The sequence below is a fragment of the Gossypium arboreum genome, chromosome 11 (genome assembly GCF_025698485.1).
Source record: "Gossypium arboreum isolate Shixiya-1 chromosome 11, ASM2569848v2, whole genome shotgun sequence".
NCBI lineage: Eukaryota > Viridiplantae > Streptophyta > Magnoliopsida > Malvales > Malvaceae > Gossypium > Gossypium arboreum.
In genome coordinates, this window is record NC_069080.1 from 69,589,167 (window position 1) to 69,606,356 (window position 17,190).

The 17,190-nt window shown below is 35.7% G+C and overlaps 1 pseudogene; it reads left to right on the forward strand.

Annotated features, from left to right (window-relative positions):
• The first annotated feature begins 15,567 nt into the window (after positions 1 to 15,567).
• LOC128283885 (protein argonaute 4-like) lies at positions 15,568 to 16,427 on the forward strand (annotated as a pseudogene).
• The last annotated feature ends 763 nt before the right edge of the window (positions 16,428 to 17,190 follow it).

Sequence of the window (17,190 nt, forward strand, 5' to 3'; positions counted from 1 at the left end):
GATAAATGTCGTGAGTTTTGAAAAGTTGAAAGCACGATTGATGAAGCACCAATTTTAGTATAGCCCGAGCCAGAAAGGAGTTCGTAATTTACTGATGATGCATCATTGATGTGGCCTTGGATGTGTGTTGATACAAGAGGGTAAAGTGGTAGCTTATGCTTCGAGACAGTTAAAACCGCATGAGAAGAACTATCCTACACATGATTTGGAATTGGCCGCTATTGTCTTTGCCTTGAAGATTTGGCGACATTATTTGTATGCTGAAAAATGCTGAATTTTTACTGATCACAAAAGTTTGAAGTATTTGATGAATCAAAAGGATTTGAATCATGACGAGGAGATGGCTTGAATTATTAAAGGATTATGATCTAGTGATTGATTATTATCCGGGAAAAGCAAATGTGGTTGCTGACGCCTTGAGCAGGAAATTTCTTTTTACTTTGAGAGCCATGAATACGGGGTTAGCATTGTCTGATGATCGGTCAATCTTAGCAGAGATGAGGGTTAAACCGTTATTTCTCCAGTTGATTTGTGATGCTCAAAAGAACGATAGTGAGTTGCGAACCAAGAGAACTCAATGCGAATCAAGTTATGACTCGATTTTGAGTTGGACCAGATGATGCTTTGATGTTTCGAGACGGGATATGTGTACGAAAAATGATGAATTGATTCGAAAATATTACATGAGGCACATAGTGGTTGTTTATCAGTTCACCCCGGTAGCACAAAATGTATAATGATTTAAAAAGTTGTATTGGTGGCGGTATGAAAAGGACATTTCAATTTGTAACCAAGTGTTTGATCATCAACAAGTAAAAGTGAACATCAAGTGCCTTGAGATTACTTCAACCGTAATGGTGCTCGAGTGGAAATGGGACAAGATTACAATGCATTTGGTAACCGGTTTGCCTTTAACTCCTAAAAGAAGGATGCTTTCTCGGGTAGTGGTTGATAGATTAACAAAGTCAGCCCACTTTATACCAGTACGTACCGATTACTCACTTGATAAATTAGTCGAATTATATATTGCTGAAATTGTGAGGTTACACGGAGTACCTATGTCTATAATATCAGATAGAGATCTGAGATTTACCTCAAGATTTTGGAAAAAGTTACAAGAAGCTTTGGGTACAAAATTGAACTTTAGTACCGCGTTTCATCCACAAACAGATGGTCAGTCGGAAAGAGTAATCCAGGTACTTGAGGATATGCTTAGATGCTGTGTCTTAGAATTTGGAGGTAGTTGGGAGAAATATCTATCTTTGATTGAATTTGCCTACAATAACGTTTATCGATCAAGTATACAAATGGCACCGTCTGAAGCCTTGTATGGTCGTAAGTGTCGGACTCCTTTATATTGGACCGAACTTAGTGAGAAACAGATTCACGGAGTTGATCTAGTTAAAGAAACCAAGAGAAAATAAAAGTAATTCAGATTGCATGAAAGTCGCTTTAGATCGACAAAAGTCATATGCGATTTAAAAGAAAAGAGATTGAATTTCGGTGGGTGATAAAGTGTTCTTGAAGGTGTCACCACGGAAAAAGATTCGAGATTTAGCGAAAAGGCAAGTTGAGTCCGCGTTTTATTGGGCGTCACGAGATTCTTGAAAGGATTGGACCAGATGGCATATCGGTTGGCCTTACCGCGAGTTAGAAAGAATTCATAACGTGTTTCATGTATCAATGTTGCGACGTTATCGTTTTGATCCTTCACATGTGATTTCTTCAACGAAATTGAGATTCACCGGATATGACCTATGAGGAGGAACCAATAAAGATTTTGGCTCGAGAAATTAAACAGTTAAGAAATAAAAGTATAGCCTTAGTGAAAGTATTGTGGCATAGACATGAGATAGAAGAGGCTACGTGGGAACTCGAGGAAGCTATGAGGAAACAGTATCCGAACCTCTTTACTAGTAAGATTTTCAGGGACGAAAATCTCTAAAGGGGGGAGAATTGTGACAGCCTGAATTAGGGCCTAATCGGAATAGTGGTTTTGTGACCACAAATCCGAGATAGAAATAATCATTTTATAATTATTTTGGGGTTTATGATATGATTTCATGATTTCATGAAAATTTCGTGATAAAATTCTGTGCATTTCGCGCTTAAGTTGAGAATAGGGACTAAATCGAATAAATTGTAAAACTCGTGTTTTAGAAGTTTTTAGTATGAAATTGCTTTGGGATATTAATTAGGAGGTCTTAAATAGCAATTTGACCCATTCTTAAGTTATGGACAAAAGTTGGACATGGAGGGAATTTTTTTGAAAGTTTAGTAGTAAGGGCATTTTGGTCATTTGAATATTAAATGAAATAAAATGGGAAAAATAACACAAAATTGGTTATCATCTTCATTAGTTGCTGCTGAAAATTTCTCTCCTCCATAGCTAGGGTTTCTTCAACTTTCAAGCTTCATAGTAAGTGAATTCAAGCCTCGTTTTTAATGTTCTTCACATTTTTGAAATCCTCGTAGCTTCGGTTTACTTATTTCTACCATTAGTTCGAGTTAGGGTTTATGTTTAAAACTTTACCCATGAATGATAGGCATGTATTTTGTTGTTTTATGGTAGAATATGAATGTTTGAAGTTAGGGGAACGATCTTTTCTAAGCTATTTTTAACGAAAACGAGCAAAACAGCATAATCGATAAAAATACCTATTGTTCATAACTATGTGTTAGAGTGAGAATTTGATGTTGCCATAGAAGAGAAAAATTATCAGTAGGTCATTAAACATAAGAATAAGGGCTGAAATTAAATTTCCGAGCCTTGGGGAAAAATCATAATTTTGTAAAAGTTAGGGGGCAAAAATGTAATTTTTGTATAATGTGATTTTTCGATTAAAATAAATAGTTTGAGTGTTAAATGAGCTAAATATGTTGTTATAGATCAAGAAAGGCGTGGAATCGACCTCGAACGAGGAAAGGAGAAAGTTTTGGACTAAATTGCAAAATTCCCATATTTTGCAAGAGATAAGTTTGTATATAAATAATACATTAATTTCATTTACATTTTTATATTTCAGCCTATTATATATATATTAGCTGATGTTGAAGTATAAATCGACTATTGAAAGAATGGAAATAAATAATAGAGAGATCCGGTTGAACATTGGAAAAATCGAATAAAATAGAGGGCGTAGCTAGGTCACATGTATGGTGCCGAGTGCACATCATGTGTACATGAAGGCTACGAGATACTATATAGTAGCTAGGTCACATGTGTGATACGGGATGTATCCCATGTAGACAAGAGAGCTACGAGATAAATCGGCTAGGTCGCATGAGTGGTACTAAGTGTTCACCATGTGTACAAGAGAGCTGAATTAAATGAGATATGATGGTGGGGCTGTGTCTTTGAAACTATCAAGTATTGAGGATTATTCGAATTGTTCAACGGGATGGTTTTGTGGTGACATTGTAGTCATAGACCTACACTTGTGATGTATGAAATGTGATGAAAATGATTTGTAGTATATATATATATGTAAGTTAAAATAAGGTTAGTATAAAGAATGTGTGAAAGAATGAAATTAGCATTAAAACTGCTTTTGGACAAGAGCGATAACGTGATTTTGAAAATTCACCAAACATATAAGGAATTTAATTAGAGGTTGAATGAGATGTGAAATTAAAGCTTAATGAGTCTATTTTCATATAAAAGAAACATAGCAAGCAAAGGAATTCTATATTTTGAGATATTTACAATTGTGTGAGACTTGCTCAGATGACTATGAAATCCCTGTTTCAAATTTTAAAATCATTAAAAAATGTACAAAACAAATTAAGAAATATAGTTTATATGCATAAATTCCTTATTGAATCTAGTTATAAATGAAACAGGTTTCATGGTTATTTGAATTGTGTACTTGAGAGAAATTCAATTCGTAATGAACAGAGGTTAGATCAGTTGAGTCAGTAACAGGGGAGATTTTAACTAATAAACTGTACTAATTGGCCTAACCAAAAATTCTAGAAAACAATTAGTAATAAGTTTTATGAGTCTAGATTCAGGGAAATTTTACAGATTTGAATTTCGAGTTTCGTAACTCGAGTTATGATTTATTTAGTAATCATGACGCAGGAGGGACAGCTTGATCAAATTGGAGTAAACAATAAAATTAAAAATATGATATAATTGAGTTATGTTGTAAACATATTAGATTTCTTATTTGTTATTTATATACTTACTTACTAAGCTATAAGCTTACTTTCTTTTCTCTCCTTTGTCTTATAGTGTCGTCCAATTAGCACGAGTCGAGATCGTAGAAGATCCGCCCGCACTATCAATACTCTTGGTATCTGAACTCAACATTTTGAAATATGGCATGTATAGCAGACTTAATTATTTTGTTACGTGTCATAATTGTCTAGGTTCAAATTACTACTTATAGTATCAAACTAATCATTTTGTACGAAGCCTTTGAAGTTGGTTTGTATTGTTAATGGCATATGTTATAATGATCAAATTGCACGCCATATTTTTGTTGGGTTTTGTTTAATAGTATATACTATAATTTGTTAATACCTCGTACCCTGTTCCGGCGACGGATACGGGTAAGGGGTGTTACAAAAAGACACCAATTCATTCAAAGAAAGAACATTATATGCATTCATCAAAATGAATAATAGCCATTATTCCAGGCCCAATACAAAATGAAGGGCTTTTATCTTAAACCAAAATACATGAACAATTTCTCAATAATACAACTTACTAGCCTAGCCTTATACATGCCACAATCAAAAATATGAATCCAACTATACCGGGTATAACAGATGATAGTCTGATCGATATCTCTGACTTCAAGGTATCCTTGAGTAAATTGGCAGTACTGAAAGAAAAGGGAAAAGAAAGAGATTAAGCATAAAGCTTTGTAAGTTGCATATAATAAGTATACAACAGTATTCTCACCATTTGCCATCATGCTTATAGCTAAAAGGTAAACATAACTTAACTTACTCAAGTCTCAATTTCTAAATTAAACTCGTTGCTCATGCTTACCATATAGGTACCTGTAACACTCGTAACATGATCATCCTTTCTTTATCAAAATTGACCTACAACTTTCACCATTGAACAGTTTTGGGATACTACTGGATATTCTACGAACCTTCGACATGGGACCGATGCCATGTCCCAGACATGGTCTTATACTAGCTCTCATATATACGTGCTGGTGCATGTCCCATACATGTCTTAGACTAGCACAAGTCTTAGCCGATGTGTGTCCCAGACACATCTTACACTGGCTATCTCTTTCGAGGCCGATGCATGTCCTAGACATGTCTTACTCTAGCACTCATAATATGGCTGAAGCATGTCCCAGACATGTCTTACGCTGGCGCACAAATCACCCAATGTCTTGGCCCGAATATCTAATTCATATCCTAAGGTTCAACGGGATATTTCTACTATCTCAAATATCACAAGGCATTCTCAATTTATAACTTAAAAATTTGTACAATATAAATTCAATGAAAATATGAATACAAGTATTAACAATGTAGTTCTACTATTTACATAGAACCTACCTTGGACTACAAAAAGTGCTTGACTAAACGGCTTAATTGGATTGCTTGGCTTTGCCTCGATCTAAGCTCGATCTTGGCAAATCTTGATCTATATTAACAATATACATCCTTTTATTCACTAAACACAATTAAGCATTCATAAATTCACAACTTTGGTAAAATGACCATTTTGCCCTTAGGCCTTGCCAAAATGACCATTTTACCCCTATGCCTGAAAATCAATTTTTATCAAATTTATTCGTATTTTTAGCCTAGTTAAACTCTTTTTACTACTAGAGCAATCCAAAATTCTCACTATATCACACACTTATTACTTAATTTGCAACTTATGCAAACTAGCCCCTTTAGGTGTTTTCATGCTAACAGCTTTCACAAAAGTTGTTTATAGCACAACTAGGACTCATATTTTCCATAAGAACTCAGCATGTAACACAAATACATCCATGGAAAAATCCTAAACGCTTGACTATTTTGTAAGATATCACCCTCATTTGAAAGCTCATGCTTCAAGGGTCTCAAAAATATAAAGATCTTGAAGAAAACTCATTAAAATCACTTACTTATGAGTGCTTTAAGTTGCCAAAGATTTTTGAGCTTTCAAACCCCCATTTTAGCTGATATTTTTGGTGGTAGAGAAGAACATGAGAAGGTGATATCATCTTTTCTTATTTTATTACTATATTAGTCAAATTAGCTACCAAACCCAACCAAACTTGGACTTTTTGACCAATTTTTCTCCCATGGCCGGCCAAGCACTCTAAAAAGGGCCTAATTACCTTTTAAATACTCCAAAATTTGATTCTCTAGCTATTTAACACATTTGGATACTAAAAGGTAACTTTGGCCTTTTATGCTATTTAGTCCCTTGCTGCATTCAAGCTTGAAAACATTAAAATTAACTCGCTAAATTTTTCATGCACTAGTATAATCATGCTATAATATCATAATTATAATAAAAATAATTTTTCTATCTTCAGATTTGTGGTCCCGAGACCACTGTTCCGACTAGGCCCTAAATCAGGTTACTACGTATTCTTTCTTCTCCAGTCCTTTCCCTATATGCAATACAGGGTACTCAAGGTTCCCAAACTATTAGATTGGCAACCCACATCGGTCAAGTGAAAGTGATCCCTCTAGTAGATACAGAGAGTACTCACAATTTCATTGACTCTCGATTAGTTAAGAAATTGAAGCTATCAATAGTTTCTGTAGATAGACTAAAGGTGCTCACTGCTAGTGGTGACAAACTATTAACTCAAGGTTTGTGCAGATTAGTTACTTGGACAATTCAAGACTTCTAGTTCAATGCAATTTTTTTGGTTTTACCAATCAAAGGTTATGACTTAGTACTCAGGGTTCAATGGCTGTCTTCATTAGGACCCATTGTATGGAATTTTGGCCATTTGACCATGCAATTTTAGTACTAGTATCAAAAATGTTTACTCAAAGGCATACCACCTGGAAGTCTTCAATTGTTGTCAGGTGACCAGCTTTCTAAGAATTTTTTTCTATTAGACACTGGCCTTTGTCCTATGATGTTGTCTGTTTCTGCTTAATTGACATTATCATTACCACCATCCAACTCAAGTTCTGCATTGACCAGTCTCCTGCAAGAATTTGATGATGTTTTCTAACCTCCCACTAGCGTCCCTCCACATAGACCACAAGACCATTAGATTCCCTTACAAGATGAAACTAAAGTGGTTTTTGTCAAACACTATAGGTACCATGGCATAAAAAAGAATGAAATCAAAAAATTAGTCCAGGAAATGTTACAAACTGGTGTGATAAGAGACAGTACTAATCCCTTTGCATCTCCCATAGTTATGGTCAAGAAAAAAGATTGAAGTTAACGCATGTGTGTTGATTATAGACAACTTAATCAACTCACCCTCAAGGATAAATTTCTAATACCAGTTATTGAATAGCTTTTAGATGAATTGGAAGGAGCCACTGTATTCTCCAAATTAAACCTTTGATCAGGATATCATCAAGTTCGTATGTGTTTCATAAAACTAATTTTCAGACCCATGAAGGATACTATGAGTTCTTGGTCATGCCGTTCAGCTTAACCAATGCGCCCTCGAGTTTTCAAGCTTTAATGAACCAAGTGTTCAAACAGTTCCTAAGGAAATTTGTCTTGGTTTTCTTTAATGACATCCTTGTCTAATCCAAGGATTGGCCTGAGCATTAGGAGCATTTATGAGAGATCCTTCACCTCCTCAGAATCAATCATTTATATGCAAAAAAATCCAAATGCAATTTTGGAACAAACCAAGTGGACTACTTAGGGCATCTTATAGCAATTGGTTCTATCAGTATGGATAAGTCCAAGGTTGAAGGGGTATTTACTTGGCTAGTTCCTCAATCTATGAAATATTTGATAGGATTTCTTGGACTCTCGGGTTACTATAGACGTTTTATCAAAGGCTATGGGATCATAGTTGCTCCCCTTACAGCTTTCCTTAAGAAAGAAGTGCCTTGGAAGTGGACCAAATTGACTCAATCTTCCTTTTAGACACTTAAAGAAGCTTTTGTAGTGCACCGATTTTAGCTCTTCCTGATTTTATAGAACAATTATATGTTGAAATAGATGCCTGCAGCTAGGGAGTTGGATCAGTCCTACAGTAAAAAGGTAAACCTGTAGCTTATTTCAGCAAGGCTCTCAGCGTTAATCACCAAGCTTTATCTATCTATAATAAGGAGATGATGGCTGTCATTATAGTAGTAAAAAAATGGCATCCTTACTTGATTGGTCGTCGCTTTTTGATTCTAACTAACCATCAAAGTCTCAAATTATTGACTGATAATCAAGCAATCACACCCTATCAACAAAAATGGGTGACCAAAATGCTTGGTTACGGTTTCTCTATTGCTTACAAAAGGGGAATCCATAACACTATAACTGATGCCTTGTTACGCCGGCCTTACATGAAAGAAGGACAATTGTTTCAATGTACTGGTCAGTAGTCCCTCAGTTGGTCTCATATTTGGTCTCATATACTTGAATCTTGTGCTCACGATTCCGGGCTCCAACAACTTTGTCAAGAGCTACAGTCTCAGCTACAAACCCACCCTAAATATTCCTAGGATGGGGTACTTCTTTGAAGGAAAGGAAAAATTGTGATCGAAAGTAATGTTACCCTCAGAAAACAACTATTTGATCTATTTCATGGAGGTGCCATTGGGGGTCACTCGGGAATGCAAGCTACTCGTTAGAGGCTGTCCAACATGGTATATTGGAAGGGGCTATCTACGGATGTGCGATGCTGGACAAAGGAGTGCATGGTATGCCAAACATGCAAGGGTGATAACTCAGCCTATCCTAGTTTGCTATAGCCATTACTAATTCCTGATAAGGCTTGGATGGCTATAAGTATGGACTTTGTGGAAGGGCTTCCTACTTAAAGAGGGAATAGCACCATTCTGGTAGTAATAGATTTCATGACCAAATATTTCCACTTTATAGCTTTGGGTCACCTTTTTACTGCTACTTCAATCGCGATTGAGTACTACCAACAGATTTAGAAGCTCCATGGGACCCTAGAATCAATAGTCTCGGATAGGGACAAGGTTTTCTGCAGTCATTTTTGGAAAAAGTTGTTCAAAAACCTTTGTACTCAGTTGTATTTATCCATAGCATGCCACCCTTAAACCGATGACCAGACAGAGGCATTGAACAAATGTCTTGAAGGGTACTTGTAGTGTATGTCGGGGGAGAAACCTTCAGAATGAGCTACGTGGTACACCACTTATCACACTACCATTCATATGACCCCTTATGAAGCCTTGTATGGGCAAGAGCCCCCAATTCATTTACCTTACCTGGCCGGAGTGTCACGAATGACTGCTATTGACAAGTACCTTCAGCACAGGGAAAATGTCAAGGAACTGTTAAGGTTTCATTTGAAACGAACATAGGAGCAGATGAAACAAATAGTTGATCGCAAGTGTTCTAACAGGGAGTTTGCAATCGGTGACTTGGTTTATGTGAAGCTTTAACCTTACCGACAATATTCATTAAAGAAATTTCGAAATCAAAAGCTTGCTCCCCGTTATTTTGGCCCTTTTCCTATGGAGTCACGCATAGGCAAGGTTGCTTATAAGCTGACATTACCTACCACTGCTATAATACACCCAACTTTTCATGTATCACTCAAGAAACATGTGGGCATAGCCATGGTTTCAGCTCAACTACCAGTCAACAATGTTGATGGTTTCACTGCTTAAGGACCCGTTTCAGTTTTCAATAGATGAATGGTTAAGAAAGGTAATGCAACTGCTACAGAAGTCTTAGTGGAATGGGTGGATACTTTTCTAGAGGATTCTACATGGGAAGACTGGAACGACCTATTTTTTCATTTTCCACATTTTGATCCTTGAGGACAAGGATTTGATGTGAGGGGAGGCTACTTTTATAGGTTAAAACATTCACTGTTAATCTTTCCTTAATTGTTATTATGTCAGTTAAAGTTAGTTTTGTTTTCTTTATTTTTCATAATGTAAACGCACCGTTTTAGAGGTTGGATTCATGATTCAAACGATGCGTATTGGGTAGTAGTAAAAAACACCGTTTTGGGAAAGAATGACAGCTAATCGATGCCAGCTGTAATTGGTTATTTGTCCTCTTTATCATGAGGAAATGAGACAGAAACATTTATGAAAAAGAAAAGAAGAATTATTCTCTCTTTCTTCTCTCATCTTGCTATAAGAATCACATTGCTTAAATTTTATTTTCAATCTTCAAAAATATTAAAAAATATACATTTACAAAAGATCAATAATGAAAAATATCTAAATTTTTTATTGAAAAGATTAAAAAGTAATTTTTTTTAAATTATTTTTAATTTTCAATTATTTATCTATTCAAAACAATTCAAACTAGAACCAATGAAACTTTAGGTATTCGATTCTACCGATTCTGATCTAATCGGAATCAGACAACCTTGCTTTTAGGAACATTGTCAACAGGATAATGCAGGTGACTCTTGCACACATTGAAGTTAGCAAAGCTCATACCATAACATTTAATAAAATTAGCTTCAGCATATTCATTATTCTGACCTACTTTTGAATGGCATTAATAAGGAAATTAAAAGTAAGGGATAATTGTCCTCTCATTTGGGGTTCGACTAATTTATTGGCTCCAAGCACAAGAACAATGGAATAACCCCCAAAATGAGTGATGGAAGAAGGTTCTCATTGATAAAGAGAGCAAGCTTTGTAATGGAAAAATCCCTTCCCATGAGAGCATGATCATCTTAGAATCTTAAACCAACTAGTGCCATCTTTAAGATCTAAATACAAGTGTAGACACTCAATTTTGCCCGGGCCCAGAAATAAGTCCAAAAACAAAAATAATAAACCCCCAAAAAAAACGAAGTCCAATTTCAGTCCAGAATTACAAATATAATTTGGCCCGATCGGAATGACCCATTACTTGCATAGATTTAAGGTCCATCTACAAGTTTGACTCATATGGAAATATAATCTTCAATGATATGCAATCTTAGATGTGATATGCAATCTTAGATATGATACAATCTTAGATATGATTGCAATCTTAGATATGATACAATCTTATATATGATTGCAATCTTAGATATGATATACAATCTTAAAAGATATGATTTTGTAATCTTGGAGATTTAATTTGTAGATATCCTTTAATCTTAACCGTTGATGTAATTGATTTGTACCGTTAGATTTGGGGAGGCTCAACTATAAATAGAGGCCTCTCCTCTCATTGTAAAAACTTGACTTCATTTGAGTTTTGGGAAGCAATAAGAATTCTTGAGAGCATTCACTCAAATTTCTCTCCCTCTTGCGTTCTTATTTTCTACGGTTTGTTCTTATTTATTCTTTGTTCATCTTCGTTTTCAACCTTTTTTTATTTAATCCTTATCTCCTTGATTTTTTAATTCTCTTTTATATTTTATTTTTTTAATAATTTTAGTATTATATCAAATTCTTTTTTTAAAATTCTATATTATTCATTGTTTTTAAAAAATATATTTCATTTAATTGAAAGAGTTTTTTCTTAAATAAGGCAATGTTTGGTGTTTAGAAATTCGAAAAATAGTGCCCTAACATGCTGGGTTGCGATTTTTTCGTTTGACTAAATAACCAAATATCTTTTTTAATCAATTTTCAAAATCATGAGATAATTTTAGTTACGAGGATTTAAAACATCGTTTCCTTACATGCTAGATGTGATGTTTGTATACTTTCGGAACAAAGGAATCTCAAGTTTCAACTTTAAATTGTTCAAATTTTAAAATCTTTTCAAATTTTCGACATTAAGACAATAAATAATCAATTCGGTACCAATTTTGGGTGTTACGAGGGTGCTAATCCTTCATTGTGCGTAACCGACTCCCGAACCTATTTTCTTGAATTTCATAGACCAAAATATTTTATAACGGTGATCCAATCACACATAAAAAGTTTGGTGGCGACTCCCATTTTTATTTTTCAAAAAGTCGAACCCTGTTTTTCAAACCTCCCTTTAAAAGATGGTTTCGACAGCTTGGCGACTCCGCTGGGGAGTATAAGAGAGTCAAGTCGAAAATTGATTCTTTTCTGTCGTAATGTCGAAAATTTGGAAAATTTTTAAAATGTGTCATTTTTACATGTGTTAGTTGCATATGTTTGTTATTGTTTACGCACACATTGCATTTGTATGACCGTTGTGGTCACACCCTTAAGTGGGAGTGAGAAGCTATGCTTTCGTGAGGTTTTCACCTCCGCATGGGCTAGTGGATTGCTTCCGGGATACATTCGTACCTATGTCTTTGTGAGATTTTCATCTTCGCATGGCCATAGAGAAATGTGTCCCCCTGAACTGAACTTGGTCCATATAAGCCTATAATTGGTGAGGATCGAGGAATCTTCTGGTTTAGGTACCCTTGCTTTAGAACCGAACTACATATAGTGAACTTTAAGTGCTTGCCCCAGGTAGTATGATGATGACCTTTAGTGCCCACCTTTGTAAGTTCTTATTTATTATATTTTTATATATGTGACACTGACTTGTTTTTCTTATTTTGCTATCATTGCATGTCATTTATCATTAAAAGGTGTCAATTCAAGGTTCGATTTCTGAGTTAGAAAGTTTTGTAATGGGGAACGAATATCTTAATAAAGTGGAGGACAACTCTTTCGTTTGTGCTTGGTCAGAGAAAACCCAGATAGAAAAAGGAAATAGTGTCATCGAAGGATACACATCAGAATTATGGGCCTACACTCTCATTAGTGTGATGCAAAATAACCTCCAAGAGTTAAAGAAAATATGGGATTAATGGAGTAATAAAGCCAAGCAGTTGTTCTACAACAGTTATGGGGAATTGCAGTATTTGCTTGACATGAAGATAGATGAATAATTCAAGGTGAGCGTGGGGAGTACTGATGGTCACTTCTACCATTACAGATAAAGATAGTCACCTCGTGGATGGTAAGGGTTTAAGACCTACAAAATTGAATTGGATGGAAAGAATTTTGCTTATGATGGTAGAAAGGCTCACTTACTATAGGACCGCTACCAAACAACAAGCTGGAATTTACTGTGGTACTTTAGGATGTTGTACTTATTAGAAATAATGGAAATGCAAACCCTTATGACCGGGACAACCCAAATGAGCATGAAAGAAAGAGATTAAAGAATATCGTATCGTTTAAAGACCTTTAAAGTGGAGATTAGCTATGCTGCGAAGATACCCATGCAAGCAATTCAAAATGTTTTGTGGAGGCAGAAATTTAAAGACTCTCAAGAGGCACTAAGGATGTTTGATATCATTTTAAGGTAGTATGCTGCGAAGTTGGAATGCGTACTTGTTCGCTAATCTTTCTTTCAAGGTAATCAGAACAACTTCACAAACATTGGAGGAGGTGTCTTTGGCTGTAGAGCTTATTTCATAGGTGAAGCAGTAATTCAAATTCAAGAGATAGCTGATCATTTACAGATACTGGTAGAAAGGGCAAGCACGTTGAGCACCAATATGAGCTACAGTTCAGATAGAGGTCGAGAGTTAGCTTTGTTATTAGATAGGGTTAAGACTCTGGGCCTACGAGCGAAAGCGTATTTGTAATCCATTTTATGAAAAGACTTTTGTTCTTTGAATAACGTTTTCTAAAATAAAACTGAATCGAGATCGATACCTTTTTGCATTCATGCATTTGCATTACATTACATCAAAGAAAAGAAGGTGTTGATTTGAAATTCGATTCCTAAATAGAATAGTTTTTCATAAGGAAACAAATTTCTTGATAAAGTATATTACAGTGCAGTCGTCTGAATATAGTCCAAGTAAACACGACGAGAGAAAGCTGGTAGTCCACGGAGGAATACATGATGTAATTGCCAAAGATTAAAGCCAACAAAGGTTATCCAAGAGCATGACGAGAGAAAGCTGGAAGTCCACGAAGGAATACATGACTTGATTTAATTGCCAACGAAGATTATCCAAGAGCCGACACTTTTTGATGAGTATCATGGAAATAAGCGAGCAAGAGATTGAGGCTCAGATTAAGCAACAAGGAGCTAGCAAAGGCATCTTTTGGAGAATTTACAGGATTTATCCATGAAGAAAAGATCAGCGTTTACTTGGACTATGAAGGGTAAGATCGCATATGTAATCTATTTTCATGTAAAGAAATCTATTTTCTAGAAAAGTTATTCTAATGGAATTGAATTCAAGATCAACATCTCCTTTTCCTTTGCATTCATGCATTTGCATTGCATCACATAAATCCATTTAAATCCATAAAAAGACCCTAATTAGTTAAAGTTATTAAAAAGAGAAAGAAAAAGAGAGAGAGAGAAGAGGGTCACGGCTGAGTGAAAAAGAAGTTGAATGGGAATTAACGACGTTCCCTTACATATCCTCGACTTTTGTGTCAGTAGGGATAGCTTACTCGGAGAAGGGGGTGTTTGGAAATGAAAATCATCCCATCAATGTCATACATGAGGAAGGGACTGAACAAAGAAACCTTGAGGGCATTCACCCTTATGAACCAAGAATTTCTTTAAACAATTGGACTGCAGAAGAACTTCCTGTAATCTTTAGGAATTTTATGGAGTAATATTCAGAACACTCTTGTTGCTCTAAAGGCTAGGAGTAATGAGATTTCTTTTGAGAAGTGGGCTCATGTTCAGACATTTTTATTTTCAATAAAACATACTTTTATTCATCCAAGTAAATATTCTTTCATTCTGATTCTTTTGACCTTTGACATTCTTTATAAATTTTCATTTCATGTAAATAGTCATTTTTGAATTCATTTATTCCTTGTATATTCTTTTGCGTGCCTATCATAGATCCCTAGATATCAATGACACGAGCAACGATACTACAGATTTAGAGTTCCTTTTGAGTGCGATATGTGTTTAGAGGAATCTCAGTACTTTGAAGGTGACAAAAATTGTGACTTGTTTCTGAATTTGTTGAAAATGGTTTTTACAACATGAAGTGGTGGTAGGAAATATAGCCTTAGAGGAAGGAAAGATTGTGAAATTGGAATTAGCTGAGGAGACAAGACAAGACCTTGTTGAGACTATTATAGGTATTCAAAAATAAGGTCCAAAAACACATGTAGGAGGATTTGCAATTGCTAGAATAAACATGAGGTTTTGGGGCACTGTTGGTCCACCATGAAAAGGGATCGCATCAGTTGTACAATGAATGCCAAATTTAAGGGAGTCAAGACTTATGGGGCATGTATGTTATGGGCCCGAGCTTGTCAAAAGTTTCAAGCTGACAATGACTCATTTTTGTGGACGTCAACTACTCCATTAGGAGGGGAGATAGCTTCATATGCCAATATTAGAAAGTCAAAAGTCATCCATTTCAAAAAAAAAAAAAAGAAAAAAGATTATATATAACTGCACAATGCCAAAAGTTTGTAGTCTTTCCAAAGATAATGTGCCATACCACAGTACAACAAAGGTTGCCAAAAGAAAAGAAAAAGAAAAAAACAAATTACAGAAGATGATCGAGACTGGTAAAAATTGGCATAAGAAACTACCGCCTACTCTTTATGCTTACGCTAGGGCAAACACCTTCAATTCGAGTTGTTTCAAAGGTTCCAACCATCATCCTTGGAATGGGTGCATTGTTTGGCTTTTCCTGAGTAGTCTGATGTGCCGTCAATAGCTATGATGGTTAGCTCCAGGCGGTGGCCATTGATTTCCAGCTATAGGGCATCAGGCCGTACGTAGTCTCTGAAGCTTAAAATGATAGATTCTTTCTTCAAAACCAGTTTCTAATAAAGTGGATGGTAGTATCATGAAGGAAGCTCTCTTAGACTTCTATACAAGTTCAGGGAAGAGGAAACCTGATCAAATCATTATTTTTAGGGATGGGGTTAGCGAGTCTCAACTCAATCAAGTTTTGATCAAGTTATTGAGGCTTGCAAGTTCCTTGACGAGAAGTGGAACCCTAAAGATTATGGTTATTATTGTACGAAAAAATGTCATACCAAGTTTTTTCAGCATTGATCTCCTGACAATGTGCTACATGGTACTGTCTTTGACAATAAAGTATGCCATCCAAAGAACAATGATTTTTACCTTGGTACCCATGCTGGAATGATTGGAATCACGAGACAAACTCACTATCATGTTCTCTTAGACCAGGCTGGGTTTTCGGCTGATGATCTACAAGAGTTTGTTCATTCTCTATCCTATATGTATCAAAGGAGGACCACAACCATATTTTTTGTGGCTCCTATTTGCTACGCTCATTTGACAGCTTCACATTTGGGGGCAATTTATGAAGATTAGGGATGGTTCAGAAACATCATCGAGTCATGGTGGGATGTATGCTCCGGGAGTAATCTCTGTACTTCAACTTTCCTGGTTGAAGGATAAAGTCAGCAACTTCATTCTTGTCTACTAAGAATCATTGAATCATCTTTTTGTAGGGTTTGACAAACAACAGCCAGGACTGTTGCTGGGGCAATCCCTTTCTCATGAGTTTATGAATCAAGATTTTTCCTCCAAGCTTTGATGAAGTCAAGAATTGAATACCTCTAGTAAACTTATCTTGAAAGTATTCATCCTAAGCAAACGTACCAAGAATGGATGACACAGACTTATGACAAAGAAGGTTCGTCCAAAAAAAATTCATAAAGGAAACCTTGTGCTGAAAGTGATCCTTCCCATGCAAAAGGATATCGAATTGGGAAGGGCCATATGTTGCGAAACGGGCTTTCTCTAGAGGTGCGATGATTTTGACAAGAAATGGATAGGAAGAATTTATCTGATCCAGTGAATTCGAACTCGATCAAGGAGTACTTTGTCTGAAGGAAAAGGGAAGCCAAGGTGAAAACCCGCAAAAGGCACTTTGGGACTTTTATTTCAAAAAAAAAAGTAAAGAAAAAGAGAAAAAAAGAAAACAAAAAAAGAGAAAAAAGAAAAAAAGAAAAATAGAGAGGCCAAGGTGAAAACCCGCAAAGGGCGTCTTGAGACCAAAGGGGTTTTGAGTTGAAAACTTGAAAGGGCAGCTCAAATTTGGAAAGTTATGCAGTGACCTTGCTATAGTGGATTCGATGAGAAGTAAAGTATGTTACATATCGAGGCATCAACGAATTACTTTGGATCTTTTAAACACCTGTTGAACTCAAAAAAGTCTTCATGGAGCTAGTGTATAGACGCTCAAG